Genomic DNA, 16,369 nt, shown 5'->3' with positions numbered 1-16,369 from the left:
GCCGAAAGCTCCTTGAGTGTCCGGGTATCCACGGCCATGACTTGTGGTTCTTCAAAGATCCTTGTCGTGGGTTCCTCCTCCTCCTCTAGGACTTGTTCCTCGAGGTCAGGTTCCGGGCTTTGTGGATTTGGTTCGTGTTGTTTCCTCTTCCGTCTCAAAGTCCTCTCAAAATCGCTGTCAAAGTCCGAGATATTCTCACGAATCGATTGAGAACTCCGAGTCATACACTAGTACCTAAAAAAAGAAAAAGAACACAAGGTCAGAATCTTTAACAAAATAAATAAACAAAAAGTAACACTCCAAGGGATTAGCAAAGTTGCTAATCCCCGGCAACGGCGCCAAAAATTTGATGCGAACTAAATAAGCACACAAATTAAAACCCTCTTTTGACAATTGTAGTAAAGATGCAAGTAGGGATCGTTCTAGACCGGGGATTAGGAGGGATTACTAAATCACTTGGAAACTGACTCAAAAATGTAAAACAAACGTTAAAAACACTAAACTAGACTCAAAGAATGCAAACTAAACAATAAAACACTTAAACAAATCAAAAGACTCAAAGAATGCAAAACACTTATAAACACAAACTAAGACACTTTCTAACTAAATTGGACACTAAAGTAAAGGGGGATTGAGGTTTTGACGAAATTAAACTAAATGCACAGATTGCAATTAAAAGGCAGAATGTAAATATGAATGTGATGAAAATATGGATGAATGCTAGCTAGAAGGTTCTTCTCCACACATGTCACACTTGCATACAATTTGATTTTCAGTTGGTCTTTCGATGAATTATGAACCTCGACACTCCAAGTTAATTAGGTCCGCTTAAATTAACCTTCAGATTTCCCTAGAATCATTGAATTGGATGAATATGCATCGCAACCAAATTATTCCTAACAAGTTCTCTATATGAACAGCATGATAAAGATACAAGTTAGAATCATTACGTTCTTTGGAAATCATAAGCATCAACAAGGCATTTGTAACTATGAAAAGCATGATACTCTTGCCAGGAATTCATTTAACACGATTGTTTATAAGCAACCTCCACTACTTGTGAAAATAAGTTCATAACTATTAGGTGAAATTCACTTATATTCTAGCGTCATATTCATGCATGAAAATTAAGCGTGCACTCTCAATCAACATACATAAATAAGTTATCGATCAAGCAGTTAAACAAATTGAATTCACCATTCATGAAATTCCAACCAAAAGTAATCAATTCATATTGCAAGCATAAACATGGTTTCGAATCACCCCCTAGCTAAATAGGGGTTTAGCCTCTCATGTTCACAAAAAGAGAAATACAATTGAATTTAAACATAAAGCACAAAGGATTGATTACACCTAGAACGCACAACGAATCCACTTGAATTTCTGCGCGTCGAAGCTCCTCTTTCCTCTTCTCCTTGCTGCAGCAGAGATGGTATGGGTGGTTTTTGGATGTTATTTTGGGTTTAGGATGGATTTAGGGAAGAAAGGTGGTGCGGCAAGGTTGTAGGAAGGTGGGTAATGGCTGGAATGAATGGTTTATGGGTGATAGTGGTTGCGGCACACAAAGAGAGAATGGAATGGTGCTGCCGCTGTTAAGAATTATGGGAGAATTTTTGGAGAATTTTGAGGGGCGTGACGGCTAGCTAGAGTTAGGGTGAATAAATCAAGAGTTTATTATGGTGAATGGCTGAAATCTCTCAGGTGAAAATTAGGTGCGGCTTAGATTCCTTTTTGGTTTATTCGGGTCCATTATTAATGGGAGGCCACGGCTAGAAAGGCAAAATTAGGGTAAAAATGATGAATGGCAGCTACGGGTTAGGGAGTGAATTAGGGTGGTGGTGTGGAGTGACGGCTTAATGAGAATTAGGGTGCATGATTATGGAATGCACGGCAAAGGTAAGAAAATAAATAGGATGGTGGCTGCGGATTTAAACCTAGGGTGAATGGCTGAAAAATAGAATATATATGAATGAATGAAAAGGCTCTAGGGTTTAATTAAAGGGAACGGCTGAGATTAGAACTAGAAGGCTTAGGGTTTATTTTTGGATGGAAGTTGCGGCTGAAATGTGTGTGGCTGAATATATGGCTGAATAGAATTAGGGAATTAAATCAGGAATTAAAGGGAAAAATGGTTAATAGGTGCGGCTTGGGCTTTAAAGTGGGCTAGGGCCATTGTTTTGTGTCCTAAAGTGCATACAAGGCCTTCAAAGTGGCTAGAAAATTCGGACGTTTAAGTTTAGGAAAGGTTACCAAAACGGGAAACCTAGGGTTAACTTTCCTACTTCAAATAGGAAACCTTGTTTGAGTAGGATTCCTCGTTTTGGTAGGAATTCATCGTTGGAATAGGAATTCGTCGTTTCTTCAAGTCTTCAACTCATTCATTCCTCTTTCGCTCGAAAATACTCCAATTTGCATCTTCTTGCACACTTTGGCCTTATAATCTGAAAATACACAAAAGTGGCCTTAAACACTAAAATAACTAAGTAAACACAACATAAATGCACGAGAACAAGCTAATTAAGTCGCATGAATATGCTCCTATCATATGCTCAAACCAAATTCAAACTCCACAAATTGAAACACACAACACTCAAGATTAAAGTCAAGGGTTGTAACGGGGCTTGGGGAGTTGGCTAACAACGAAAGGATAGGGAAAACAAACGTTCTTTAAAGCAATAGTAAGCAACATAATGAAATTGAACTTAGAATTCCCCTTAGAATGCCGAAATAAACTTTTAAACTCAAAGGGAAGGTTCAAGCAATCACTTAGGGCCGAATTCAATGTTTTGGACCCTTCCTTCAACAAACAACACTTGAGAACACTTTTTCACATCTTTTCAACTCCTTTTTCATTTTTTCACAACTTTTCTTTTTTTTCTTCTTATTTTCCACGAAATTTTTTTTCTTTGCCGTGCCTCATTCAAGACTTTGGCACACCCATATATCAAGAATCCTTCCCCCACACTTGTTTTCTGCAATGCAATGATCAAAAGGAATTCATCTTGAGTTATGCTTTTACTATGCTCCAAGAACAAAGGTATGGGTGGTCCTACTCTAGGCTAGGTGAGGATAATTGTGGGTTAACAAAGAAAGTAGGCTACACAAGGCTCAACGGGGTTAAATCCTACAAAACAAATGAAATAGGGAAATATGGCAATTTGGCTATGGTGGTCACTACACAACTTCATCTTGAATATGTGTTATGCAAATCAATAACATGCTTTGAATGAATTGGGCATGAGTTCTAGTGTTTGGAACTAAATGATGAAACGCCTTCTAAGTAGCAACCAAGCAAAGAATAATGAGATCATGCAATGACTTTTAGAAAACAACAATGCACAGATTATTAACTCTCCAAATAAACGTTTAGGCTCAAGTCTCACAAGGTTGTAGCGTTAGTTTGAGTTCCTTCCTTCAAGCATGTTACAAAAACTGATTTTTTTCTTTTATGATTGCATGTGAATTCATAAATTATAACCACAACCAAGCATGAACCAAAGAGTAAATCAAACTTTCATCCATGTTTACAACTCTCTTTAATAGTCATGCAATTACAAACCGAATCCTCATCATTGTGTTGGAAGGTACCCTAAGACACAAAAACAACTCTTTTTGGGTTTTTTGAAACAAGTTTTCAAATTTTTATGGGATTTTTGAATTTTTTAAGTCAAAACACACTAAAACAGTTTAAAAACACTTAAAAACAGCAAGAAACAACATTAGAAGTTATGGTGGATAAAACCCTACGAATTTGCATCAAAACACTTTAGTTACCCCCCCCCCCCCCCCCACACTTAAATCAAACATTGTCTTCAATGTTTCAAGCATAGACTCACACAATTAACAAACAAACAAACAAAACAACAACTAAACAACCTAACATGGCAGAAACGAAATAGCAACAAAGAGAAGAGTTTAGGAACACAAATCTGGAATTGGAGTGCTTTCTAGGTCTTCCTTTGTTGAATGCATGGGTTGCCTCCCAAGTAGCGCTTGCTTCAACGTTGTACAGCCGGACGAAGAACCCAATCACTCCAGATTGGAGCCCACGACATCCAAGGGGGTGTCATCCACGGTGTGCTCCACAAAGTTCTCATAATAGGGCTTCAAACGATGCCCGTTCACCTTAAATTCATGTCCCGTTTTCAAGCTTTGGATTTGGACTGCACCATGAACAAAAACATTAGTAATAACAAACGGTCCAATCCACTTGGAACGTAACTTACCGGGAAACAAACGTAAACGGGAATTGAACAATAGCACTTTCTGCCCAATGGAGAAGGATTTCCCACGGATCATGTTGTCATGGAAAGCTTTGGTCTTTTGCTTGTAAATGCTTGCATTCTCGTACGCCTCGTGCCGTATTTCATCAAGCTCATTCAATTGGAATTTCCTATGACTTCCCGCTTCATCTAAGTGCATGTTGAACTTCTTGACGGCCCAAAGAGCTTTATGCTCCAACTCCACGGGAAGATGGCACGCCTTGCCATAGACAAGTCGAAAATGGGACATCCCAATGGGGGTTTTGTATGTCGTACGATACGCCCAAAATGCATCATCTAACCGTAAACTCCAATCCTTTCTTGTTGGCCCAACGGTTTTTTCTAGGATTTGCTTGATCTCTCGGTTGGAAACCTCAGCTTGGCCATTTGTTTGAGGATGGTAAGGTGTAGAAACGTTATGGTTGACACTGTATTTCCTCAATAATGCCTCAATGGTCCGGTTGCAAAAATGGGACCCTCCATCACTAATGATCACTCGTGGCATGCCAAACCTTGCAAAAATGTTAGTTCTAATAAAATCTGCAACCACTTTAGAATCATTAGTCCGGGTGGCTTTTGCTTCCACCCACTTCGACACATAATCAACCGCAAGCAAAATATACATAAAACCATATGATGACGGAAAGGGACCCATAAAGTCAATACCCCAAACATCAAAAATTTCAACATTTAGGATAGAAACCTGCGGCATTTGGTCCTTTGCACTAATACCACCCATTCTTTGGCATTTATCACATGTTAAGCAAAACGTTCTAGCATCCTTAAAAATACTAGGCCAATAAAATCCACATTGTAACACTTTGAGGGCCGTGCGTTGTGTGCCAAAGTGCCCTCCACATGCATATGTATGACAAAAACTCAAAATTGAATGACATTCAGAATCATGCACACAACGACGTATAATCTGATCGGGACAAAATTTCCATAAGTATGGATCATCCCACACATAAAACCGTGCATCATGCCTAAGTTTGTCACGTTGGTGCCTATTGAACTCACTTGGAATACGTTTTGACACCAAAAAATTAACTATATCGGCATACCAAGGTGTACTAACCTTTATGGACAGCAATTGTGCATCGGGGAATGTCTCTGCAATGGGTAGGGACTCCTTATTATGCACCATTCGGCTTAGGTGGTCAGCCACCACGTTTTCACTTCCCTTCTTGTCATGAATCTCGATGTCGAACTCTTGAAGTAACAACATCCACCGAATTAGCCGGGGCTTGGCCTCTTTTTTGGTGAGCAAGTACTTTAGAGCTGCATGATCAGTGAAAACAATTACTTTAGTACCAATTAGATATGATCGAAATTTATCTAAAGCAAAGACAACGGCAAGAAGTTCTTTTTCCGTAGTGGAGTAGTTCAACTGGGCGTCGTTTAACGTCCGTGAGGCATAGTAGATGACATGCGGCCTCTTGTCCTTTCTTTGTCCCAAAACAGCCCCTAAAGCATAATCGGACGCATCACACATAAGCTCGAACGGGAGGCTCCAATCCGGGGGAACAATAATGGGTGCCGTGTTCAACAACTCCTTGAGTTGGTTGAATGATGTCGTGCACTCCTTAGTGAATTCAAACGCCACGTCTTTTTGTAGGAGGCGGCAAAGAGGTTGTGCAACTTTTGAGAAATCTTTGATAAACCTACGATAGAAACCTGCATGGCCAAGAAACGAACGAACCTCTCTAACCGAAGTCAGAGAGGGTAAGTGACGTACAAGATCTATCTTTGACTTATCAACTTCAATGCCGTTTTCAGAGATGATATGACCTAAAACTATGCCTTGTTTAACCATGAAATGACATTTTTCCCAATTAAGAACAAGGTTAGTTTCAACACAACGTTTTAGAATCAAACTTAGATTATGCAAGCAACCATCAAAGGAATCTCCAAAGACACTGAAATCATCCATAAAAACTTCAATTATTTTCTCAACATAATCGGAAAATATGCTCATCATGCATCTTTGAAATGTGGCAGGTGCATTACATAAACCAAAAGGCATGCGACGATATGCAAATGTACCAAAAGGGCATGTTAAAGTGGTTTTTTCTTGGTCCTCGGGTGCAATGACAATTTGATTATAACCGGAATAACCATCAAGAAAACAATAGAAAGCATTACCGGCTAACCTCTCAAGCATTTGGTCAATGAACGGCAATGGGAAGTGATCCTTCCTCGTGGTGGCGTTTAGCTTCCTATAGTCGATGCACACCCTCCAACCAGTTTGAATGCGCGTAGGAACAAGCTCATTCTCGGCATTTGCAACCACAGTTACTCCGGATTTCTTTGGAACACATTGCACGGGCGAAACCCACCTACTATCCGAGATTGGATAGAATACTCCACAATCCAAAAGGCTTGATTATCTCCTTCTTCACAACTTCCATCATCGGAGGGTTGAGACGGCGTTGAGCCTCTCGAGATGTTTTGGACTCCTCCTCTAGAAGTATGCGATGCATGCACGTAGTAGGGCTAATTCCCTTTATGTCGCCCAATGTCCATCCAATTGCCGTTTTGTACTCTTTAAGCACTCGCACCAATTTGTTTTCTTCTTGTGCCGTGAGTGAGGATGAGATGATGACGGGCAATGTCTCATCCTCGCCCAAGAAAACATACTTCAAATGACTAGGCAACGACTTAAGTTCAAGTGTATGTGGCTGCACAACTGAGGGAAGCATTTTATTAGCCGAAACTGAACTTAAAATAGGGTCCAAAAACTTACCCGATTGTGATGGCAATGACTCGAGGGCAGCCACCATCTCAATAATATCCTCATTAGGGGGCACGGCCAAGGATTCCTCATGCATGTCGTGGGGTTCCTTGGGGGTTGTTTCCATGTTTTGCATGTCCCTTCCTTGTGCAATGACCAATTCAAGTGCATCGTCCTTCAAATTGTCCAAATGGTTCTGCGCCAAAGAGTCAATTATATCAATAGCAAAACATGAATGATTCTCATTAGGGTACTTCATAGAATCAGAAAGATTGAAATTAATAACTTCCCCATCAAATTCCATCGTCAAAGTGCCATGATAGACGTCAATCTTCGTACGAGCAGTTTTCATGAATGGCCTTCCAAGGAGAATGGGTAATGACGGGGCATGGTCGGATTCATCCATCTCAAGTACGTAGAAATCCGCCAGAAAGATCAAATGATTAACCTGCACTAAAACATCTTCCAAAACTCCCTTTGGATAGGCATTAGATCTATCGGCCAATTGTATAATAACACCATCATTTTTCAACGCTCCTAGGTTCATAGATTCATAAATTGAATATGGCATGACATTTATGGATGCACCTAAGTCTAACATGGCAGATTCAAACCTAGAATTACCAATAACACACAGAATTGTGAAACTACCCGGATCTTTGCATTTAGGGAGCAGTTTGCGTTGCAAGATGGCTGAGACGTTTTCACCCACTTTTACAACCTCCTTGGTCGAAATCCTCCTCCTATTAGTGCAAAGTTCCTTCAAGAACTTGGCGTATGATAACTCACATATTGCATGCATTTATATCTTCCATATTTGGCTTCTTTGTGATAGGATCAATTGGAAGGCAAATGAAGTAAAAACACTTCTTTTGGTAGCTGAGCATTATTCCAAACGTGGAGAGGATTCTGGGGAGTTAATTTGGAGTCCAAATAAGGAATCTAGGACTAATTTGGCTGCTGGAATTTCAGGAAAAGATGTGGAAGGGAAGTGGTGCAATTCGGCCATATTTGGTGGTTCCACATAAGGCAAGAAGGTGTAAACCTGATTTGCAAGTTGTGAAAACAAGGAATAAACGCTCAAAACACATGCCATATGTGGAAATACCATTTACATCAGATTTGAGCCATTTAACTCACCTTAAACACTTACCTTGTTTGTCATCCTCTCAGCCATATTTTAAAGTAGTGAAAACCTGATTTGGAGGTGGAAAATAAGGAAACAAAGTTCAAAACAAATGCCATTCTCAGAAATACCTTTAAATCAGATTCTAGCCTTTTATACCACCATCAACATTTACCTTTTATGCATCTTTCCAGCCCCTATTTAAACCAAGCGAATTAGGCACCAAAGGGGACTTTTCTTCTCGGTTTTATTCCATCATTCCCACACCTTAGCCGCCCCACCTCTGTCCATTTTCTCTCCCATTTGCAGAAACCATTCAACCCTAGCCTCTCCACCTTCATTTACAACACACTTGGAGAGCCAACGCCGAAGGCCACCCTTAAGGGATTTCGACATCAGTTTTGCTTCAAGGGTTCCTTCTCCTTAATTTTATGTTCACTCATGTTGTATATTTTTATGTCAAACATGAAGTGTAACTAATCTCTTTCTAGGGATTCGATGTAGCCTTGCAAGATTGCCATGTAGTTAAGTTAGAATGCTCAATTGACCCATCTATTTCTTGTTTCATTCTCTGATTTAATTGTGACTTAGTGTGTTGATTTTAATATTTGATCACCATTTGAATTAACCACAGGTTGTTTAGCCAAGATTAGAGCATACATCATGCATATTCTTGGTGGATATGTGAATGAATGAAGGGAATGTTTTGCAAACAACCTGCCGAGTGTTTCCTTTGGTTTTATGAAAGTTTCTTGTGCGTGACACATTCTTGATTAGGAACCGAAGTTGCACATCACAATTAGGTTCAAGATTAGGAACATTTGATCAAATCCACACATCATATGGTTGATCATATCTAAGTGAAACAAACTCAAGAAATAGGTAGATGGCTAAGTATGAACTGACTTAACACACATGGACTTGTTTTAGCAATGGTGAAATCGAATCCCTAGCTTCATCTCCATTGGTGCTACCCCATTTTATTATTTGTTGATTCATTTTCTTGTGTTTACTTGATTTTCTTGTGCTTTCAAGTTACAACAACAAATATGTCTAAATTGATTAGTTTTATTCTCTAATAGGGTTATTGCAGAACAAGTGGTTGTATAGGTCCAATTAGTCCCTGTGGATTCGACACCCTTACTTGTGCCATTATACTAAACATATTTTAGCACTAGGAAGGAACACAACAACAAAAAAATGGCGCCGTTGCCGGGGACTGATTTCAGTCCCTTATAATTTCTTGTTTTGGTTTTAAACCTTGCTCTTTTCATTTTAAGTAGATTTCTGATTTTTATTCAAACTTGTTTTATCTTGTTTCAGGTAGTATATGTCCAATAGACTTGCTGAATTAGGCCAAAGACTTGAACGGTTAAAGGGCAACACTTTGGAAAGCTTTGTGCCAATAAGTTCCTCCATTGTCTGTGAAGAAGAGGAAGAGAATTCGTCTAGTTCAACAAGTGAAGGATCTGAGCACTTTAATTGGGAAAGAGAAGAAGAAATGGCGGGCAACCAGGATGATCTTCGAGCTTTGGAGGACTATGCTCAACCAATCATACCAAATTCACCTTCATGCATCTTGCTGCCCACAGAAGCTAGAAACTATGATCTTAAATCTTCACATTTCCATATGCTTCCTTCTTTTTATGGCTTACCTAATGAAGATCCTTTAGCTCATATTAAAGAATTTTACAATGTTGTGAGTGGTTTACCTTTGCAGGGAGTAAGTGAAGCAAATCTGAGGATGAGAGTGTTTCCTTACACCTTGAAAGATAGGGCCAAGGGTTGGTTGATGACTCTAGCACCTGGTTCCCTCACCACATGGGATGCCGTGGCTAAGAAGTTTTTGGAGAAGTTCTTTTCCACTCAAAAGATAGCCACATTAAGGGGACAAATCTTCAATTTCAAACAAGATGATGGAGAACCTTTCAATGAGTGTTGGGAACGTTTTAAAGGCCTTTTGCTGCAATGTCCACATCATGGGTTACCTCTTTACTTACAAATGCAAATTTTCTATGATGGACTAACCCAAACATGTCAATCAACTGTTGATAATGCAGCAGGTGGAACTTTGAAGAAAAAGAATGCTCAAGAGTCATATAACATTTATGAGATGTTGGGATCTAATGGTCAACACAAAGATTTAAGGGGTAAGAGAGTTGGAGTATATGAAACAAGTTCTAATCATGATCTTTCTTTGCAGGTAGCTAACCTAGAAAAGAAGCTTGAATTTGTGCTCAACATGGTGCCAAAAGCAAACGAAGTATGTGCCATTTGCAACATTCCAAGCCACCCTACTCATCAATGTCCATCTAGGGAGGCTTATCCCGAGTTTGTCCAAGAGGAAGTGAACCTCATGAATTCTTACAATCAAAGGCCAAGGAATGATGTGTATTCCAATACATATAACTCAAGTTGGAGAGATCATCCCAACCTTTCATGGAAGAACAACAATCAATTCCAAAACTTCCAACCAAAACCTGCCACAACACTTGAGGATACGGTTAAGTTGCTAGCCCAAAATACCTTGCAATTCCAACAAACCACAAATAACACTTTCCAACAACATTCAGTGGCTTTAACCAAAATGGAAACACAATTGGGGCAGATTGCAGATGCCTTGAACCAAAGAGAGGTTGGAAAGTTTCCAAGCCAACCCGTGATACTTCAAAGGAACCAAGAGCAAGCCAAAGCAATTACTACACTTAGAAGTGGTAAGGTTATCAATAATAGAGTTGGCAATGAAGTTATTAATGAATCTGATCATGTGAATGCAGGGGTTACTCAAGGAGAAAATGAGAAAGCAAATGAGGAACCAAGCCATGGTACTTCCTCATTTGAAGCACCAAATCTTCACAAGGCCGAGAAACCTTACACTCCACCAATACCATTCCCTGGAAGACTTGCCAAGAGCAAGCAGGATAAGTCATTTAAGGAAATTTTTGATATTCTAAGTAAAGTGAATGTTAATTTACCTTTGCTTGATGTCATTAGGAACATGCCGGCTTATGGGAAGTTCTTCAAGGAGTTAAACAACTACAAAAGGAAGTATGGACCACATGAGAAGGTAGTAGTGTCCGAGAATGTAAGTGTCGTGTTGCAAAGAAAACTTCCACCAAAGCTCAAGGATCCAGGAAGTTTTTCTATCAACATCACCATAGGGGACAAGAAAGTAGAGAAAGCGATGCTTGACTTGGGTGCTAGCATCAACTTAATGCCTTATTCCGTGTACCTTCAACTAGGTTTGGGGGATTTGAAGGCCACCACCATCTCATTACAACTTGCGGACAGATCCGTGAAATATCCAAGAGGTATAGTAGAGGATATTCTAGTTCAAATTGATAAACTAATCTTGCCTGCGGATTTTGTAGTGTTGGACATGGAAGAAGCTCCTATACATGACCGAGAGTTGCCTATTTTGCTTGGGAGACCTTTTATGGCCACGGCCAAGACCATCATTGATGTGCAAAATGGACTCCTCACTATGACAGTGCTAGGAGAGACCGTTCAATTCAAAGTGTTTGAGTCTCTTTCTCATCCTTCCTCATCTCTTCATTGTTATGCCATTGATGTGCTTGATCCGCTTATTTTCTCTAAGTTCTTGCAAGCACAATCTAACGAACCATTACAAACTGTTTTGAGTCAATCTCAAGACGAGTTTGATGAAGAGGATGCACTCATGGAAGAGGTAGCTGCCTTGGAAGCATTGGCACCGTATCCTTTGAATGTTTCACCTCTTTTGGAGCCTTTAGAATCATCAATGTCACATCTAACCCCTTCCACTGTTAAGGCACCAAAACTTGAACTTAAACCACTTCCACCACATCTAAAATATGCATATCTAGCTGAACTTGAAACTCTTCCAGTTATTATAGCTTCTGACCTCACCCCAAATGAAGAAGATAAGCTACTGAGGGTGTTAAAAGAGTTCAAATCAGCTATTGGTTGGTCTATTGCAGATATCAAGGGAATAAGCCCTACCATGTGCATGCATAGAATTCTTTTGGAGGAAGGAGCAAAGCCAACCCGTGAACCACAAAGAAGGCTCAATCCACACATGAAAGAAGTTGTGAGGAATGAAGTGTTGAAGTTGTTAGATGTGGGGATCATATATCCCATTTCTGATAGCAAATGGGTGCTATTCAGGTAGTACCTAAGAAGGTGGGAATCACGGTGATGAAGAATGAAAACAAAGAGCTTGTGCCCACAAGACCCACGGCTAGTTGGCGTGTTTGCACAGATTACAGGAAGTTGAATTCTAGTACTAGAAAAGATTACTTTCCTATGCCTTTCATAGATCAAATGCTTGAGAGATTGGCAAGTCACTCACACTATTGTTTTCTTGATGGTTGATACGAGCATTATACGCATACAAATTAAACCCTATTTGTGACAATTGTAGTAATGATGTAAGTAGGGATCGTTCTAACCGGGGATTAACTAGGGATGCTAAATACTTGACTCAAATAAATAAAACTAACTTTTAAAACATTTAACTTACTTAACAAGAATTCAAAACAAGTACACAAGACTCCAAATACTTAAAACACGAAAATAAAACAAATACGAATGATTAAGACTCAACGAAATATGGGGGAAATGTGTTTGGGCAAGATTAAATTAAATGGAAAGATTATAATTAAGGGCAAAACGTAAATACAAAGGTGATAAAAATATGGATGATGGAATAGCCAAGGGGTTCTTCTCCACACATGTTACACTTGCATACAATATTGATTCTCAGTTGGTCTTTCGATAAGTTGTGAAACTCAATGCTCCAAGTTAATTAGGTCCGCTTAAATTAACTTTCAGATTTCCCTAAATTCATTGGATTGAATGGAATACGCATTACAACCAAATTATTCTTAATCAAAGTCCCTAACTATGGAATACGCATGATAGAGACATTCAACAAAGATCATTAAGTTCAATGAAAATTATAAGTGTTGACGAGGCATTCGTTACTATGGAATACGCATGAAACTTATGCCAAGAATTCGTTTAACGCGATTGTTTATAAGCAACCTCCACTACTTGTGAATATAAGTTCATAACGATTAGGTGAAACTCACTTATATTCTAGCGTCATATTCATGCATGAAAATTAAGCTTGCAATCTCAATGAACATACATAAATACGTTATCAATCAAACAGTTAAACGAATTGAATCCACAACTTATGAAATTCCAACCAAAAGTAATCAATTCATATTGCAAATATAAACATAGTTTCGAATCACCCCCTAGCTAAAGGGGGTTTAGTTCCTCATAACCTTGAAATCAAAGAAACAACTAAACATTCCAACAACTCAAACTTGAATTGTATGAACGTTTAGGCACTCTTCTCTTCCATTACAAAACAAAGAAAATTGAATTCAAACATTGAAATCAAAGAAACACCTAAACATTCCAACAACTCAAACTTGAATTGTATGAACGTTTAGGCAATCTTTTCTTCCTCGTTGTTGTGGCACAAGGTCTAAGGTGAGCTTTGGGGATTATGTGAAGTGTTTTGGAGGGATGGGAAGTGGTTGGATGGTGGCTGAAATGGAGGATAAAAACTGCACAGATTGGAAGGGGATTTGCGGCACAAGGGTTGTGTTTGTGTTGTGTGAAGTGTATGAAAATGAGATCCATGAATGAATGAATGCTAGGGTATTTATAGGGGTAGTGGAGGGAACATATGGCTGTTTGTTTAAGCATTTGTGTGGAGGAATGATGGAAAAACAGCTAGGACACATGTGAAAACTGGAATTGCACAAGGGGAGCAAAGGGAACCCACGGCATGGATGGATTTGTGCATGTGTTGGCTGATTAAGATTGTGGAAATACAAGGGAATGCACGGGTTAGGTTTGAAGAAAAGGTGTGTGAATGGGGTAATTGAATGATTAAAGTCTTGTAAAGGTGGAAATGCATGTGGAATGGATGTGAAATCTGCCAAAATGCATGTGAAAGGAATGCTGGAAATGCATGTGAATGTAGGCCACGGCAAAGGGTGTTGTTTGTGGAATGATGGCAGGTTGTGTATGTGTTTGGGAAGAGAATAAATGTATGATGGTGGCTGAATGATTAAAGGGAATGAATGGGAGTGACACTAAGTTGATTATGCATGTGGAATGTGGCTGAATTGTTGGTGAAATGATGAATGGGAAAGCTGGAATTTCAAAGGGGGAGCCACGGCATTGAGTATGTTTGAGTGTTGTGGCTGCAATGTTTGTTGGTTAAAGATGCATGTGGATGTATTATACAATGGGAAAGTATGTGATTGAATTAAAGGATGCAAAGTGAATGAATCATGAATGCATGTGGATGAAAGGTGGAAGTGCATGTGTGATGTTGTGGAATGGATTTACACGGCTAAGAATGGCTGTTTTGATTGTGATGATGAATGCATGTTGAATTGGTGATGAATGTGCATGGAATGGAATGGATTTGGCTGCAATGGTGTGTAATTGGGCTAGGTTTTAAGTGCATGAAATGGACCCAAATTGCTCCCCCTTGCATGGCAAGGAATGGTGTTTGTGTTAAGCCCATGGCAAGGTGTTATGTAATTGGGTTAGGGCCATTGTTTTGTGTCCTCAAGTGCATACAAGGCCTTCAATTTCATCCAACACTTGGGCTCCAAGCATAAGCTATCCATCCTTAGCCCAATAGTGCTCCAAAAAGCCCCAAAACGCTCCACAATGCCTCCTTTCGTCAAACACGTCTTATTATCCTGAAAACACACAAAAGAAGCATAAATGACTAAAATAACTAAAGAAACATAACGTAAATGTACGAGAACAAGCCATTTAAGTCGCATGAATATGCTCCTATCAATGGTTACTCAGGTTACAATCAAATCGCAATTGCTCCGGAGGATCAAGAGAAAACTACCTTTACTTGCCCTTTTGGCACATTTGCATATAGGAGAATGCCTTTTGGACTTTGCAATGCTCCAGCAACATTCCAAAGATGCATGTTAGCAATCTTTTCCGACATGGTAGAAAGGTTCATTGAAGTATTTATGGATGACTTTTCAGTGTTTGGTTCCTCTTTTGATGAATGTCTTAACCATCTCTCTTTAGTACTTCAAAGATGTCAGGAAACAAATTTGGTTCTCAATTGGGAAAAGTGCCAATTCATGGTGAAGCAAGGAATTGTGTTGGGACATGTAATCTCTAGCAAAGGAATTGAGGTGGACAAAGCCAAAATTGACATCATCACCAATTTGGCAGCTCCCACAACCGTGAAGGGAGTAAGAAGTTTTTTGGGACATGCGGGCTTTTATCGTCGTTTCATTAAGAACTTTTCAATGATCACTCGTCCATTATGCAATCTGTTAGCTAAAGATATTGTATTTCATTTTGATGAAGCTTGTATGGATGCATTCAATACTTTGAAACATGAATTAACCTCGGCCCCTATTATTATGGCACCAGATTGGTCGTCATCTTTTGAATTAATGTGTGATGCCTCTGACTATGCTATTGGTGCTGTTTTAGGGCAAAGGGTGAACAAGCTCCCACATGTGATCTACTATGCAAGCCGGACTCTAAATGATGCCCAACTTAACTATTCCACAACTGAAAAGGAGTTGCTTGCTATTGTTTTTGCTTTAGAGAAGTTTCGGTCATATCTTGTGGGATCTAAAGTTATTGTGTTTTCTGATCATGCAGCCCTTAGGTACTTGTTGACAAAAAAGGATGCTAAACCACGCTTAATTAGATGGATACTCTTGCTACAAGAGTTTGACGTGGAAATTCGAGATAAGAAGGGAAGTGATAATGTTGTGGCTGACCATTTGTCACGGCTCAATGAAAACCATGGAGTTGGACAATCTTTGCCTCTAAATGAATCATTTCCAGATGAACAACTCCTTGTTATTCAAGAAAAAGAACCATGGTATGCTGATTTTGTTAATTATCTTGCTTGTGGTGTAATTAGAAATGATCTTTCTTTTCAGGAAAGAAAGAAGTTCCTTGCCATGGTAAAGCACTACGTTTGGGACGAACCATATTTGTTTAAATATTGCCCTGACCAAATCATTAGGAGATGTGTCCCAGAGAGTGAGCAACAAAGCATTCTAACGTTCAGCCATACATTGGCATGTGGAGGACATTTTGGTGCCAAAAAGACATCTCTAAAGGTTTTACAATCTGGTTTCTTTTGGCCTACTTTATTCAAGGATGCTTTTGATTTTTGTTCTAAGTGTGATAGGTGCCAGAAAATGGGGAACATTAGCCGAAGAAATGAGATGCCATTGA

General features: G+C 39.4%; 1 non-coding gene across 1 annotated transcript; it reads right to left on the bottom strand.

Moving 5' to 3' along the window:
• Positions 1 to 9,997: 9,997 nt before the first annotated feature.
• LOC148694381 (small nucleolar RNA R71) lies at positions 9,998 to 10,108 on the bottom strand. The gene has a single exon (XR_015967091.1). It is a non-coding gene; the product is annotated as a small nucleolar RNA R71 (small nucleolar RNA).
• Between the last annotated feature and the right edge of the window lie 6,261 nt (positions 10,109 to 16,369).

The sequence above is a fragment of the Pyrus communis genome, chromosome 9 (genome assembly GCF_041283825.1).
Source record: "Pyrus communis isolate YQ-2024b chromosome 9, ASM4128382v1, whole genome shotgun sequence".
Lineage (NCBI taxonomy): Eukaryota > Viridiplantae > Streptophyta > Magnoliopsida > Rosales > Rosaceae > Pyrus > Pyrus communis.
The sequence above is the reverse complement of the archived record's forward strand: the minus strand, read 5'-3'. Positions and strand labels throughout refer to the sequence as shown.